Here is a 14,469-nt window from a genome sequence, read left to right as displayed (position 1 = left end):
TCAAATACAATAGCTAGAACAAAGGGAAAAATGCAGAGTGCAGAATTCAGTTTTCAGCAATGTTGTGCATTGTAGTGCATCAGTTCCATAGACAAAGTCCAATGTTCTCAATGCAGCAGAGGTGAATCAGAGAGTACCCCAGCTTATGGAAGGGCCCTTCAGGTTTATTTTAAATGTTTCCACTCTCTCATTAAATTTATGCTCTCTTTGAGGTTTCTAGCTCTAGTTTTAGACTCCCATTCCGTGGTGAAAAAATGTGACCATCCATCTTACCTGCACCCCATACACGTGTATAACATCAGCCATCAATCTCCAGGAAAAATGTCTCAGTTTCTCCAGGCTCTCCTTATAACTCAAGTGCTCCTGCCTTGGTAACAACATCAGCGATGATTGAGAGGGAGCATAGTTGGAAGCTAGTAGAGGCAGCGGTGGAATGGATGACATTAATTTTATTAAAGTGAGAGAGAAGTCAGGGGTGGAAAATATATAATGAGGGAGCAGTAGTAAGTGCTCGTATGAAGAGAATATGAGTTTGTAAACTCAAATGGGACAGAAGGATTGTGAACTCTCCCAGGAGTTTGAGTTGCTAACTATGTAATGGAGATAAGAGAGCATCCAAGAAGTGAATCATTGGCATTCATAACACCACCAATTTATCCTGGTTCCCTCAAACTGATGCGGTGATCAAGAAAGCACATTAGCGTATTTAATTTCTTCAGCGTCTGAGAAGATTTTGCATGCCCACAAACTTTCTCTCCAACTTCTACAGATATACAGAAAATGGCAACTGCTCTGCTCTTGACCCCTACCTGAACCTGGAGAGAGTGGTGAAACAGCCAAGTCCATCATGGGCTCATCACTTGTGTCCATCCAGTTTATCTTTAGTAAGGAAGGTTGGCAATATTGAATAAGATGCATGCCACTTTAGGCATTCCCTATTTTCTCTTCTACCTTCTGGAAGAAAGTACAGGAACTTGCAAGCCAAGACATCCAGGCTTAAGAGCGGCTTCTTTCCCATGACTATCAGTTGCTGAATCAATCATCTCTTTGGAAACCACTTCGCAAAGGTGCTGCCATGTTTCGTTTAGTTTATTGTCACATGTACCAAGGAACAATGAAACACTTTTGTTGCATGCTAACCAGTCAGCGGAAAGATAAAGTATGATTACAATGGAGCCATCCACAGTGTACAGATTTAGTATACTCTTACTGTTAACTGTACCACATTTAGTTATTCTGTTTTGCACTTGACTATTAATTTTGCACTACCGTCTTTGCACCATTCTGCTTTTACATTAATTGCTGTATTTATTATTGTATTTATCATTATTGTGTACTGTTTACTCTATGAGCTTTGTGCAAACAAGAAATTTCATTTCACAATGATGTATATGCCAATAAACTCATCTGAAACTGAATCTGAATCTAAATTAGTATTTGAATTCAGAAGCACAAGCATAACGACAGATGAGGTTTGTGACAGTATTGTCATCAGCAGCAGCTATGAACTTCCAAAGACAGAATTTCTAATATGAATCAAAGACAGTGCTTACAATCTTCAAAACATTTAACAAATTAAGTTCTACTCATCTAGTATTGAATATCAAAGGAGCAACATATAACATTTTAGCACTGGAGCGATCAAAAGAGACGATGTCATGGTAGTGCCGTTTACCACTAACATGCACAAAACGTCTTGTAATATTTTTGGATGCAATCATCAAATGGTCACACACAGTAAGAAAACTGTAGAAGGTCAGGAAGTAATAATGCAAAAACATAGAACAGTACAGTACAGGAACAGGTCTTTTCAGCCCACAATGTTTGTGACGAAAACGATTCCAAGATAAATTCATCTCATCTGCCTACACATGATCCATATCCCTCCATTCCCTGCATACCCATGTTTCAATCTAAACGTCTCTTAAATGCCTCAAATGTATCTGCCTTCATCACCACCCAGAGCATTCCAGGCCCCCACCACTCACTGCGTAAAAAACTTGCCCAACACATCTCCTTTAAACTTTTCAACAATGCTATTCCCTCTAGTATTTAATGTTTTGATCCTGGGAAAAATGGTTCTGACTACCCTCTCATAATTGTATATACTTCTTGCAGATCTCCTCGCAACTTGAACATTCCAGGGATAACAATCCAAGTCTGTCCAACCTCTCCCAGCAGCTAATACCTACTAATTCTAGTGAGCCTACTCTGCACCCTCTCCAAAGCCTTCACATGCTTCCTGCAATGGAGCGACCAGAACGGCACACAACACTCCAAATACAGCCTAACCAAAGTTCTATAAAGCTGTATCATGACTTCCTGACTCTTACACTCAATGTTCCTACTTATAAAAGCAAGCATACCATATTGCTTCTTTACGACTATACTTGTGTTGCCATTTTCAGGGAATTATGGAGTTGGACCCCAAGGTCTGTACATCAATGCTATTTAAGATCTTATCATTGATTGTATATTTTCTCTCGACGTTCGACCTCCCAAAGTGCAACACTTTACATTTGTTTGAATTAAACTCCATCTGCCATTTCTCCACCTATTTCCGTAGCTGATCTACATCCCGCTGTATACTTTGAAAGCCTTCCTCGCTGTATGTGACCCTGGCAATCATTGTGTCAGCTACGAACCAACCCATCTAAATTTACAGAACTCACTGACTTCATCCATAAGGGTACATCGAACAATCCTTGTTCGAGGCGTACCATGGCCCTATACCCCAACTCTACCTCTGCTACATCGACGACTGCATTGGTGCTACCTCCTGCACCCATACAGAATTCACTGACTTCATCCATTTCACCACTAACTTCCATCCGGCACTCAAATACACCTGGACCATTTCCGTCATCTCTCTACCACTTCTAGACCTCACTATCGCCATCGCAGGTGACAGAATACTCACTGACATCTACTATAAACCCCCTGACTCCCATGGCTATCTGGGCTACATTTCTTCCCACTCTGCTTCCTGTAAGGACTCCATCCCCTACTCCCAATTCCTCCGTCTATGCCGAATCTGCATCCAGGATGAGGTGTTCCAAACCAGGGCATCTGAGATGTCCTCATTCCTTAGGGAACGAGGGTTCCCCTCTTCTACTATAGATGAGGCTCTCACCAGGGTCTCTTCTATACCCCGTAACTCTGCTCTCAATCCCCATCCCCCCACTCGTAACAATGGCAGAGTCTCCCCTTGTCCTCACCTTCCACCCTACCAGCCGTCACATACAACAAATAATCCTCCGACATTTTTGCCACGTCCAACAGGATCCCATCATTGGCCACATCTTCCCATCTCCTCCCCTTTCGGCTTTCCGCAGAGACCACTCCCTCCGTAACTCCCTGGTCAATTTGTCCCTTCACACCCAAACCACCCCCTCCCCTGGCACTTTCCCATGCAACCGTAGGAAATGCTACACTTGTCGCTTTACCTCCCCCCCTTGACTCCATCCAAGGACCCAAGCAGTCTTTTCAGGTGCGGCAGAGGTTCACCTGCACCTCTTCCAACCTCATCTTTTGCATCCGCTGCTCTATGTGTCAGCTGCTCTACATCGGTGAGACCAAGCGTAGGCTTGGTGATTGCTTCGCACAACACCTCCGCTCGGTTCGCAATAACCAACCTGATCTCCTGGTGGCTCAGCACTTCAACTCCCCCTCCCATTCCGAATCCGACCTTTCTGTCCTGGGCCTCCTCCATGGCCAGAGTGAGGCTCACCGCAAATTGGAGGAGCAGCACCTCATATTTTGCTTGGGTAGTTTACACCCCAGCGGTATGAACATTGACTTCTCCAATTTCAGGTAATCCTTGCTTTCTCCTTCTTTCCCCTCCCCTTCCCAGCTCTCCCACAGCCTACTGTCTCTGCCTCTTCCTTTCTTCTTCCCGCCACCCCCTCCACCCCTACATCAGTCTGAAGAAGGGTCTCGGCTCGAAACGTTGCCTATTTCCTTCGCTCCATCTCTGCGGAAATCTCTGCGGATCTCCACAGGTCACAGAGCTACAACCTGACTATTGCCTTTCCGCCACAAATCTCTATCAGTAAGACAGTTCTGAATCCCTATGGCCAAGTCACTATTAATCCCATGCATACTAATGAGTAAGAGTACATCAAGGAGTAGGAAAAGAGAATCTAGTGTAGGTAATTCTCTGTGTATGACAGGTAAGGTGATAGTGGAACATAGCAGATGTTGCCCAATCCAGCTGCACGCCAAAGGAGAATGATTATTGGAGAAAGTGTAAACAAACATATCAAAGGCTGAAAACAATTATGAAAAGCATGATAGTTTACCACATTCATGGTCAGATGTGTCCAGTACTGGGCCTAGCACATGGATAGAATCTCAAAGAAGTCATGCTAGCCCCTTTACTTTCTTAAAAGTTTAAAGAGACTTGGGATGTCACTGAATATTCGGATAAACAGCTATAGATGCACTATAGGAAGTATCCTCGCCAGTTGCATCATGGCCTGACACTGTGATTGCAATGTATAGAATGCAATAGGCTGCAGAGAGCAGTGGACTCAGCCCGGTCCAGAAACTGCACAATCCTTCCCTCCATCGAAAACATCTACATGAAGTTCTGCCTCAAGGAGTCAGCATCTATCATCAAAGATCTCCACCATATGGGCCATACCCTCTTCCTGTTGCTACCATTGGGCCTGTGGTCCCATATCACCAGGTCAGAAACCGCTAATTTCCTATAACCTTGCGATTCATGAATGACCTGCACAACCCTAATCCTATCTCTAATCCTAGTCCATCTACACCACGCAGCCTTGGGAAAGCAGCCAACATTATCATGGTCCAGTTACACCTCTTCTCCTATCCCCCATTGGCAGAGGATAAAAGCATGAAAGCTGGAGGATAAGATTCAGGAACCACTTCTTCTTCGCTGCTCTCAGACTGCTGAATAGTCCTCTCATAAACTAAGGGAGCTGCCCCCATTTCCCAATCTACCTCGTTTGGCCCTCAATTTTTTTAATCTGCACTTTCTCCGTAGCTGTAATGCTATAATTCTGAAACACTATATTCTACACTTTTGTGTGTTTCTCTTTGCACTACTTGTTGTACTTTTGTTTGCCTTGTTTGCACTCATGCATGTTTCATGTGATTTCACTGCATATCATGCAAACTAAGCTTTTCACTGTATCTCAGTTCACATGATAATAAACCAAAACCAATATACACCAGCTCTTGCACCTCCTTGGATTTGTTTTCTGATTGTGTTTTGCAACAATGTCTTGCTTTTGCACAGTCTTTTTTTTCTTTGTACTCTCTTGTATAATTTATATTTTGTGTGTAGTCTGAGTCTATACCTGAGCCTATAATATGCTGCAATCCAGATTCTCATTGTACTGTACATGTATATATGACAAGAAACTCAACTTGACTTTTACTGTGGCAGGGATAGAAACCTAATAGTGGGGATTCAAGCATTGGGTTACAGGAATAAAAAACAAGGATTTGGGAAATGGCAATTTATTCTGGGCCTTTAAAGTGGAATGGAGGGTTGGAGATGTCAGCATTTTCAATGGACAGTGAGATCAAGTAGGGTTTTATACAAAAAGAGTTGATGAGTGCAGATTTGAAGGGAAGGGAGCAAAAGGGGAGAGGGAATTCATAACTATATCAGCTAAAATAGGATTCAGAAACTTAGGTGAGCAACAATTATGTGTGAGAAGGAGGGTCTAGTGAACAAAGTGAACTCGAAGAATTTAACAAGCAGTATTGGAAAAGAACGGAGCAGATTCCTGCAAATCCTTTGGATTGTGGAAATTGTATAACACAACAAGATAATAGGGGGTAATTTCCAGTCTTGAAACGTTATTGATAGTTGATTTTAATATTTTGAATGTAAATTACATGTGGTAATTGTTTTCTCTTTTTTGAGTCCATTTGTTGGACCCAAAATAATTTCTGATTGAATAACAACAAGCTTGCATTTGATAGCTCCTCTGACACACAAAAAAAAGATCCCCAAAGGCAGTTTGGGCAATTTTTTTGAACATGTTGGAAATCCAGTGGCGACCAGAAAGACGCTATGACTCTTTGGGCGACTGAGGAGACCACTCACGACCATACAGGTGACACCCCGGCGACCATGTGGCAACAGCATAGTCGCATGTAGTCACCTAAAAAATAGCCTAAGTGGGACAGGCCCTAAAGTTCACAAACTCAATGGAATCCTTCACTCTGCTTCTTACAGACAGGCATCAGTTTTAAAAATTTGGACTATTACATAATATGGGGAAACCACTTAAGTTTACGTTCAGTACTTAAAATCCTACAAGCCTCACTCTCACAGTTTCAATTAGGTCTCACAATTTTAATACCAGCTTTTAGCACTGCAAAAGTTAGATTCCCATTACAGAAATAATTTTCCATTAAATTCCTGAATATGAGTCAATTTGTATAAATGCTGCTTTGTTGGAATTTTAAACCTTTTGTTAACCATTTGTTAAGCAGTACTTTAAGATAATCAATTAAAATCACCATCAATGAATGGACCTCCTTTTTTTAATACAATAATAGCATTTCATATCAAACTTGTTCTATTTCATGGCAATAAGAGAGATGACAGATGTTATTTTTATTCATATCTCACTTGGGAAAGCCCTCTGTATCATCTGTGTCAAATAAATACTTGCAGCTCAAAGGGCATATTTACCACATCTGTGTCTTTTCTGAAGAGTATTGGTCCTAAATTTGATTGTCCCTGAAAGTGGATGCAGGGATCATCAGCAATTAACCTGTGGCTGTTCATTTCAATGCAGGCAGCAAGCCAAGTTTGTGCTGCCCCTTTTATTGAATAATTTCTACATCTAACCAGCGTTAACCATTTTTTGATCTGATGCCCAAGTCAGTAAGGAACCCTATTTCTTGCCATGTTGATGTGTAAATAATTGGGCACAGTGACTTAAATGTATAAGCAGGAAATGGTAACTTGAAGTGCCTTAGAAATCTGTATAATTTGCTGAGAAACATAATGGAAACATATTTTTCCAAGAATTCTACTTTTGTTACAACCTCAGCAAGTTTCTCTGCTGGTTTTCATCAATATCTTCATCGCTTAGTTGATGCATGTGGGAAAAAAAACATGGTCCCAGTGAGTGCACAGACCAGGTCTAATTTCCTGGAATTTAGTTTAGTGCAGTTTAGTTGGAATGTCAATATTGCATCATGTGATAGGATTTAGCAGAACAGTCAATACACCAGCTTGGCTGCCTACTCTGCACGCTGATCAAAAAGCAGATTCACTTCAGAGCTTAGCCATATTAGAACTCCATCAAATGCTCGGAAACATTTGCTGATGCAACATCACGTTCCCACTTTGTCACTGGTGTGTGAACCTGAGAAAAACCCATTCAAGTGACTGATTCTCTCCAAGGTCAGTAGATTGTTTGTTGACAGGCCTGTTTTATGATAAGAGATACAGTACCTGAGAGCAGCTCATCAAGAATGGCACAACATGACGGCACAACAGTGTTGCTAGCACATCGTCTAATGACAAAAAATATTTTGTACGTAAAATGACAACAAATAAATTGTACGAATTAGCCTTAGTAGCAAGATGTGAAAAAGGAAATACATCTTGATGGTGGTTATTACTTGACTTAATGCTTATCTTGATATCAAATCTGCCCCCAATCATTTCAATTGTGATCCACAATCTGGAGATTGAAGGAAAAGGTAACTTTCAATGTTTTAAGTAAATATTAGTATGTCAATGTTTTTTATTAGTATGTCAATGTTTTAATTAAATGTTAGTATGTCAATAAATGTTCTTTGTTTTAACATAGTTATTTAACGTTATTAATTAATTTAAAGTACGGTACAAGTTTTCCAATGTCTTGGTGCGTCTAAGATATTAAAACTCTGATATAGTCTCAAAGGCTTTGATAGAGGTGAAGCTCCATCCCATCCCCTGAATTAGCTCTTGTCAAAGAGTGATGTGCTGCCCCAGACACAGGCCCTTAGTAATAGACAACCTTGGGCCTATCGCCATTCAGGCCTCTATAGGCATTGCTACCATTACACGGATACATTACACTTTTTTTCCTGGCAGCTGACTTGTCCCTGATTCTGGCTTAAGCGCGGCCCACTGCTTGCCATACAAGTTGTGTATGTGTGTGGGTGGGGTGGGAGAAACATGTTTTGGTCTTCCTTCCGGGGATGCGACTTTGTTTTTTTGTCGTATTCCCCGTCTCCGTCTGCGCAGAGGCCTAATGGCGGAGCTTGCGGCATCGGTGCCGTAGCGGCGGCAGCAGCAGCGGAGACCCGACTCGGCCCCGAAGCTGTGGCGGCGGCGGCAGCAGCAGCGGAGACCCGACTCGGCCCCGAAGTTGCGGCGACGGCAGCAGCAGCGGTAGCACAGACCCGACTCGGCCCCGAAGCTGTGGCGGCGGTGGCAGCAGCAGCGGAGACCCGACTCGGCCCCGGAACCGTGGCGCAGCAGCAGCAGCGGAGACCCGACTCGGCCCCGAATCTGTGGTGGCTGCGGCGGCAGCAGCAGCGGAGACCCGACTCGGCCCCGAAGTTGTAGCGGCGGCGGCAGCAGCAGCGGAGACCCGACTCGGCCCCGAAGTTGTAGCGGTGGCGGCAGCAGCAGCGGAGACCCGACTCGGCCCCGGAACTGTGGCGGCGGCAGTGGAGACCCGACTCTCATAGCTGTGGCGGTGGCAGCGACCACCCGCGGAGTTTGAATCGTCGCTTCGGCGCAGAGGGAGAACAAAGGGAAGAGACAGAGACTTTAAGATTTTGCCTTCCACCACAGTGAGGAGGTGTTTGGTGAACTCACTGTGGTGGATGTTAAATTTGTGTCGATTGTGTGTTTTTGTCATTTTTTAATTTTATGTATGACTGCAGGGAAACAACATTTCGTTCAGACCGAAATGTCTGAATGACAATAAACGAATCGAATCTAATCTAATTTATTCCAAAATAAAATGTGTAGTCCTTGTCAATATCTAATTGCAAAATCTTTCTGTTCATCCAGTATCTTGAAAAAACAGAGTGAATTGGTTGAGAGCAGTGGTTATGAGATGGATTTACATGCCATCTGCATACCCTTGGAGCTGTGTGGGACAGTTGTATCTCTCTGAAAATGTTTGTATCTCTTTACAAATGACCCAGTGAATAATCACATGTCTAACAGGTAAGTGGATAGAAAAGTTTGAACAGAATATGGGTCAAACGTTGGTAAATGGGATGAGCTTGGATAGCCATCTTGGTCAGCATGGGCGAGTTAGGCTGAAGGGGCTGTTTCTCAGCTGTATTGCCCTTTCACTCTTTGACTTTAACCCACCCTCTGATTCTTGACATGCCTTGCACTGAGCATTGTGCACTTGCCTTGGTTTAATACATGACAAAGAGATGGGACGACAGATGGCGCAATTGGGACGACAGATGGCACAATGGGCTAAGTGTTCGGCTGGCAACTGGAAGGTAGCCGGTTCGAATCCCACTTGGAGTGCATACTGTCGTTGTGTCCTTGGGCAAGACACTTCACCCACCTTTTCCTGTGTGTGAATGTGTGTGAGTGATTGGTGGTGGTCGGAGGGGCCGTAGGCGCAGATTGGCAGCCACGCTTCTGTCAGTCTGCCCCAGGGCAGCTGTGGCTACAGAAGTAGCTTACCACCACCGAGTGTGACTGAGGAGTGAATGAATAATGCGATGTAAAGCGCCTTGAGTATTAGAAAGGCGCTATATAAATCCCATCCATTATTATTATTATTAAACCAACGTTTGATACTTCTGGTTTTCCCTGCACTTGTACTGTCCCACTATGACTGTGCATCACAAAATGCCAACATAACTTAATGGGTGAGCTGACCAAAAATCTTCCCTCAGTTTCTGAATATTGTTAATAGCTCTACTAATTATAATTACACCATAATTCAGTAGTCCTTTGTCTCAGTCTGGAAATACATTTTTTTTACAAATTAATAATGTAAGAATGTGCAAAATTAGAAAATTGGTATTTATTTTCTCTTATCCCACTGTTTTCCATTAAGAAATATAACATTGAATTTCTATGGACTCCATCCAATCCACCTAATAGGCTGAGAGAAAAAAAAAAAACATGAATAACATTTCCAAGCTTAATCATTGTAAAGCTTAATTCCTCCAGCACCAGTATATTCTCTACCCCTAAGTAATGCTTAATTACTCCAGCACCCTTAAGTTGTAAGAATGCACTGACCATGGACTGAAAAAGAATCTTGATTCATTTTAGCATTAATTTTTGGACCAATGCAGAGTTGGACAGACAAATAAAAAATTGATAGAATGGAATTGAAGGTTAAAAGTTTAAAAAAGCAGGGGAACAACAAAAAAGCTACAGATCAGCAGAAAGCCAGCTGGTGAGTTGTGCCATCTGCTGGAAGCATCTCTTGCCAATCTGTTTTATAGACAGCTGCAGGCAAAGTTAACTCAAGACTCAATTCTGTCTCATCCCTGAGATTGGTGTCCTCTGCATTATCAGCTAATGCATTAGCAACAGATGAATTAAATAATTTACTGATTCATCACTTGGCATAGCCTCCTATTTCCTCTCTTCTTGAATTGACCTTGCCAATGTCACAAAATGCTAGAGTTTAGCAACTTACCCAATCAACCTTCTCTCCACCACCACATAAGAACATCCTGATTATGGAATATATCACCAATCCTTCCTTGTCGATACGTCTATAGCTTGGATTTGTGGCTCCAACAGTATTTTGGGAGTGCTTTCAAAAAAAGGACTGAGTACTCACTGTCACCTTCTCATGATGTAGCACTAACTCTGCTGTTGGGACGATGTCCAGATTCTGAAAAATCGATACATTTAATTAAAAACCGGGACTCTTTGGATATTATCATTTTTTGACCAGTAGGTGTATATTCCGGGAACGATCTGTTTGTGAAACTGAATGAAATGTGGGGCAGGGTAAAAGGGTCTTTGCAACTATCCTGGAAAAAACTAAAATTTCATCTTTTCATTCGTCCTCAATATCTGTGTGGCAGAGTGGTCATGGGCTTGACATTTCTAAGCCCCCTCCATCTTAGTTTGGATTTAATTAAATAATCAGCAAGTATGTTCCATCACTTCGTTATTACTTTTCCAAGGTTTTTAATTGTAACTTATACCTGTTTTGTCCCAACTGCTATGATGTTCAGAAATGAACCAGTTGCCTATTGGATGAGGGCCGAGGATGTCCAGTACTAAATATGTATCATGTCACCCATGAAAAGCACCAGGTGTGAGAATCTGGGGCACACCCTTGCTTTAAAGATCGTGTAAGTGTTCTTTCTTTGACAGCTTTATCAGATTATGTTCAGTTCTGTCTCATCACATGCAAGTAATCGGCCTATCCCACTTGGCAAGTTTTAAGCAACTATCGGCGACTGTCATAGTCGTAGCAGGTCACCGAAAAAACGGCGACAACCTACGGCAGAACCTACGTCAGGAGAAGTCAAGCTACGCTCATTGGCGTCAAACCCTCTGTCGGCGAAAAATGTTCAACATGTTGAAAATTTAGTGCCGACTAAAAAGCCGCTACGACTTTTCGCGCGACTGAGGAGACTGCTCCCGGCGACCACCGGCGAACATGTGATAACAAACTAGTCACCTGTAGTTGCCTAAAAAATCACCAAAGTGGGACAGGCCCTTTAGCCTAACCTAAATATAAAATGATAATGATTTAACTCCACTTTCGTTCAGTGGCTTATTAAACTTGATCATTGGTACCATTAGGCTGATGATGAAACAGGACATTATTAACTCCATTGTGTTTTGCCTCTTGTTCATTTTAGGATCACTCAAGGTATTCTCTATGTCTGATGTAAAATAAGTTGCTTATTTTCCCATTAAAATCATTCTTCCTTTACTTCATGGTTATCTGATCTCTATATTTACATATTCTACAAATGCTGTTGCCCCTTGTCACATAAAATGAAACTCCAATTTTCCACAATAATAATTAAACTATGTTTCCCTCTTTGATCTTTGATCCAATTTACATTTGGCTCAGTTTATATTCCAGAGAACATATATGCCTTTTATTCTCTTTCTTTAAACTGAACGTATCTCAAAATAAAAAACTTGGTTATTCTTTCCCAATGTGCTCCACTGTGACCAGTTTACCCACTTTTGCTCTAATATCAACTGCAAATGTGTCCATAAACTCCAAAAGTCCAGACATAGCTTATTAAAAATAAAACACATTACTGCACTGCATACTAAAATAGTGACAGTTCTTTAAAACTTCAAGTGTAGATAACCTGCTGGAAGAACCAGAAGTTGAATCCAGTAACTCTCTTACCCACTCTATCTCCTTTGCACTCTGACTAAATCTCAACCTCATGCTCTGTTAATAGTGCACTCAATTGATGCCCACTTTGCATGTTGAACCTTTTGACCAATACCCAAGTTAAAGTGCGGACTCAGCTTTCTGATCCCCGTTAACTCTCTCTTCAGGTAATGAACTGCAGTTGATTGTTGAATGACAGTTAACATACACGGATTCTTTTGTCTTTTTTTTAAACTTCTAATTTAAAATCCAATTGTTAAAATTCAGTTGCAGATCTACGCACCCACGATTTACCAGAGAGTCACTTTCCAAAATAGCCCAACTTTACACTCTGTTCACTTCACCTACTGAAAGTCACACTGTGTGATGGCTACAGAAATAACAAGCAAAATTCATGAGGAAATAAAGCGTCTCTGTTCTCAGGAAGCCACCAAATAAGCGTTGACTCCAATGATGCATTCAAAAGGAATTTTAATCACTGCCCAGCAAGGCAGTGTGGCCCTTGTGGCTAAGGGGATCAGAGGGTATGGAGAGAAGGCAGGTACGGGATACTGAGTTGGATGATCAGCCATGATCATATTGAATGTCGGTGGAGGCTCGAAGGGCCGAATGGCCTACTCCTGCACCTAATTTCTATGTTTCTATGTTTCTATGCTCATCGGGAGACACTTTTGGATTAGCAGTGCATTTGGGAAGAAATACTCAGATTACAACCTGTGAATCAATGTACTGGATGAAGTACTGAACTAAATGGACAATGGACTCCCTGTTTCCACCCAGACGTGGCAACAATACAAGCAGTTGGGAAGGAAATCCTGGCAAGACCTGGTCTTACCCATTTAATGCAGGAAGGATTTGCGTTTGGGTGAGAATTGGAAAGCTAACAGATATCTGAATAGATCAAGCAGAGGGAAATGTGAATTTTCCTCAACCTTGAGTCTTATTTGATGACGGTCAGGAGGAATTAGTATCTGGTATCTGAGTATCCTCTGGAGCAGGCAAATAAAATTAAAAACTCATTCAATCCTTCTCATAGACTTCATATGTTGCATCGGGCAGCAACAAAAAGATTGCTATTTATCAAGTCATAACACTCTGCAGTATCAAGCTAGACCCTTCAATCTGCGGAGTTTATGCCTGTCATCAGGCACCCAGTTATATTAATCCCACACTAATTACATTTTATACTCCCATTAAGTTCCCCACAGGTTCTACCCATCACCTACACACCAGAGTCAATTTATAGAGGCCAATTATCCCAACCAACCTGATTTGTTTATTGGATTTGATTTCTTGTTAACGTGACTAATTAAAGATAGAAGAAAATAGACAAACATAACGTAACTTAATTATTATTCTAATACCAATTTTAAATCAGAACCTTTCCCACATACCATTGTCTAATTAAAACACTAAGGTGATGAGAAGACTGATAGAAACTCTCTGTGTATAATGATATCAGTATTATAATCATGGACACAGCATGGAGGACTTAGACAAAAATTCTTCATCAGATCTCACACCCACTGACACAGTGAGACAAGCTACTTTGTAGCTGGAAAACGAAACCTCAGCCTGACAATGGGTTGAAAATAAAATACTGCAGAAGTTGAAAAACAAAATTTGCTGGAAATACATAGCAGATTCAGACACCAACAGTGGAGGGATAATGGCTGAGGGAATAATCCAGATCATTTTCCAGCAACAGAACCATATTAGTAATAATCATCCTTTACAAACCTAAACTAAGTTTGTTTCCACCATTTAAGACCGAGTTTGCATTCTCCTTCAGGTATTAGCAGACTGTGGGGGGTGGGGTGTCAAATGGGATAGTCGAGGAGGAGTTAAAGGGAAAGAGAGTAAATGCATAGTTAATGACCCCAGAATTAACGGGAAAGAAAGCTCACAAAGAGATAGGAGAGTATGGCCAAGTGTAATAGGGATCGATGTGAAAGGTGAGATGCGTAAGGAATTAAAAGTATTGTATATGAATGCGCGAAGTATAAGAAGTAAAGTAGATGAGGCTTAGTTAGAGGTTGGTAGATATGACATTGTGGGGAATACTGAGACGTGGCTGCAGGAGGATCGGGCCTGGGAACTTAATATTCAGGGTTATACATCCTATAGAAAGGATAGGTAGGTGGGCAGAGGAGGGGGGGTAGCTCTG

The 14,469-nt window shown here is 41.9% G+C and overlaps 1 long non-coding RNA gene across 1 annotated transcript; it reads left to right on the top strand.

Moving 5' to 3' along the window:
* The first annotated feature begins 2,568 nt into the window (after nucleotides 1-2,568).
* Nucleotides 2,569-7,301, top strand: LOC116972830. Its single transcript, XR_004411903.1, has 3 exons — nucleotides 2,569-2,612; nucleotides 2,715-2,716; nucleotides 7,291-7,301. It is a non-coding gene; the product is annotated as an uncharacterized LOC116972830 (long non-coding RNA).
* Nucleotides 7,302-14,469: the final 7,168 nt, after the last annotated feature.

This window comes from Amblyraja radiata, chromosome 5 (genome assembly GCF_010909765.2).
Source record: "Amblyraja radiata isolate CabotCenter1 chromosome 5, sAmbRad1.1.pri, whole genome shotgun sequence".
Taxonomy (NCBI): Eukaryota; Metazoa; Chordata; class Chondrichthyes; order Rajiformes; family Rajidae; genus Amblyraja; species Amblyraja radiata.
This window is presented reverse-complemented; position numbering and strand designations above follow the sequence as displayed.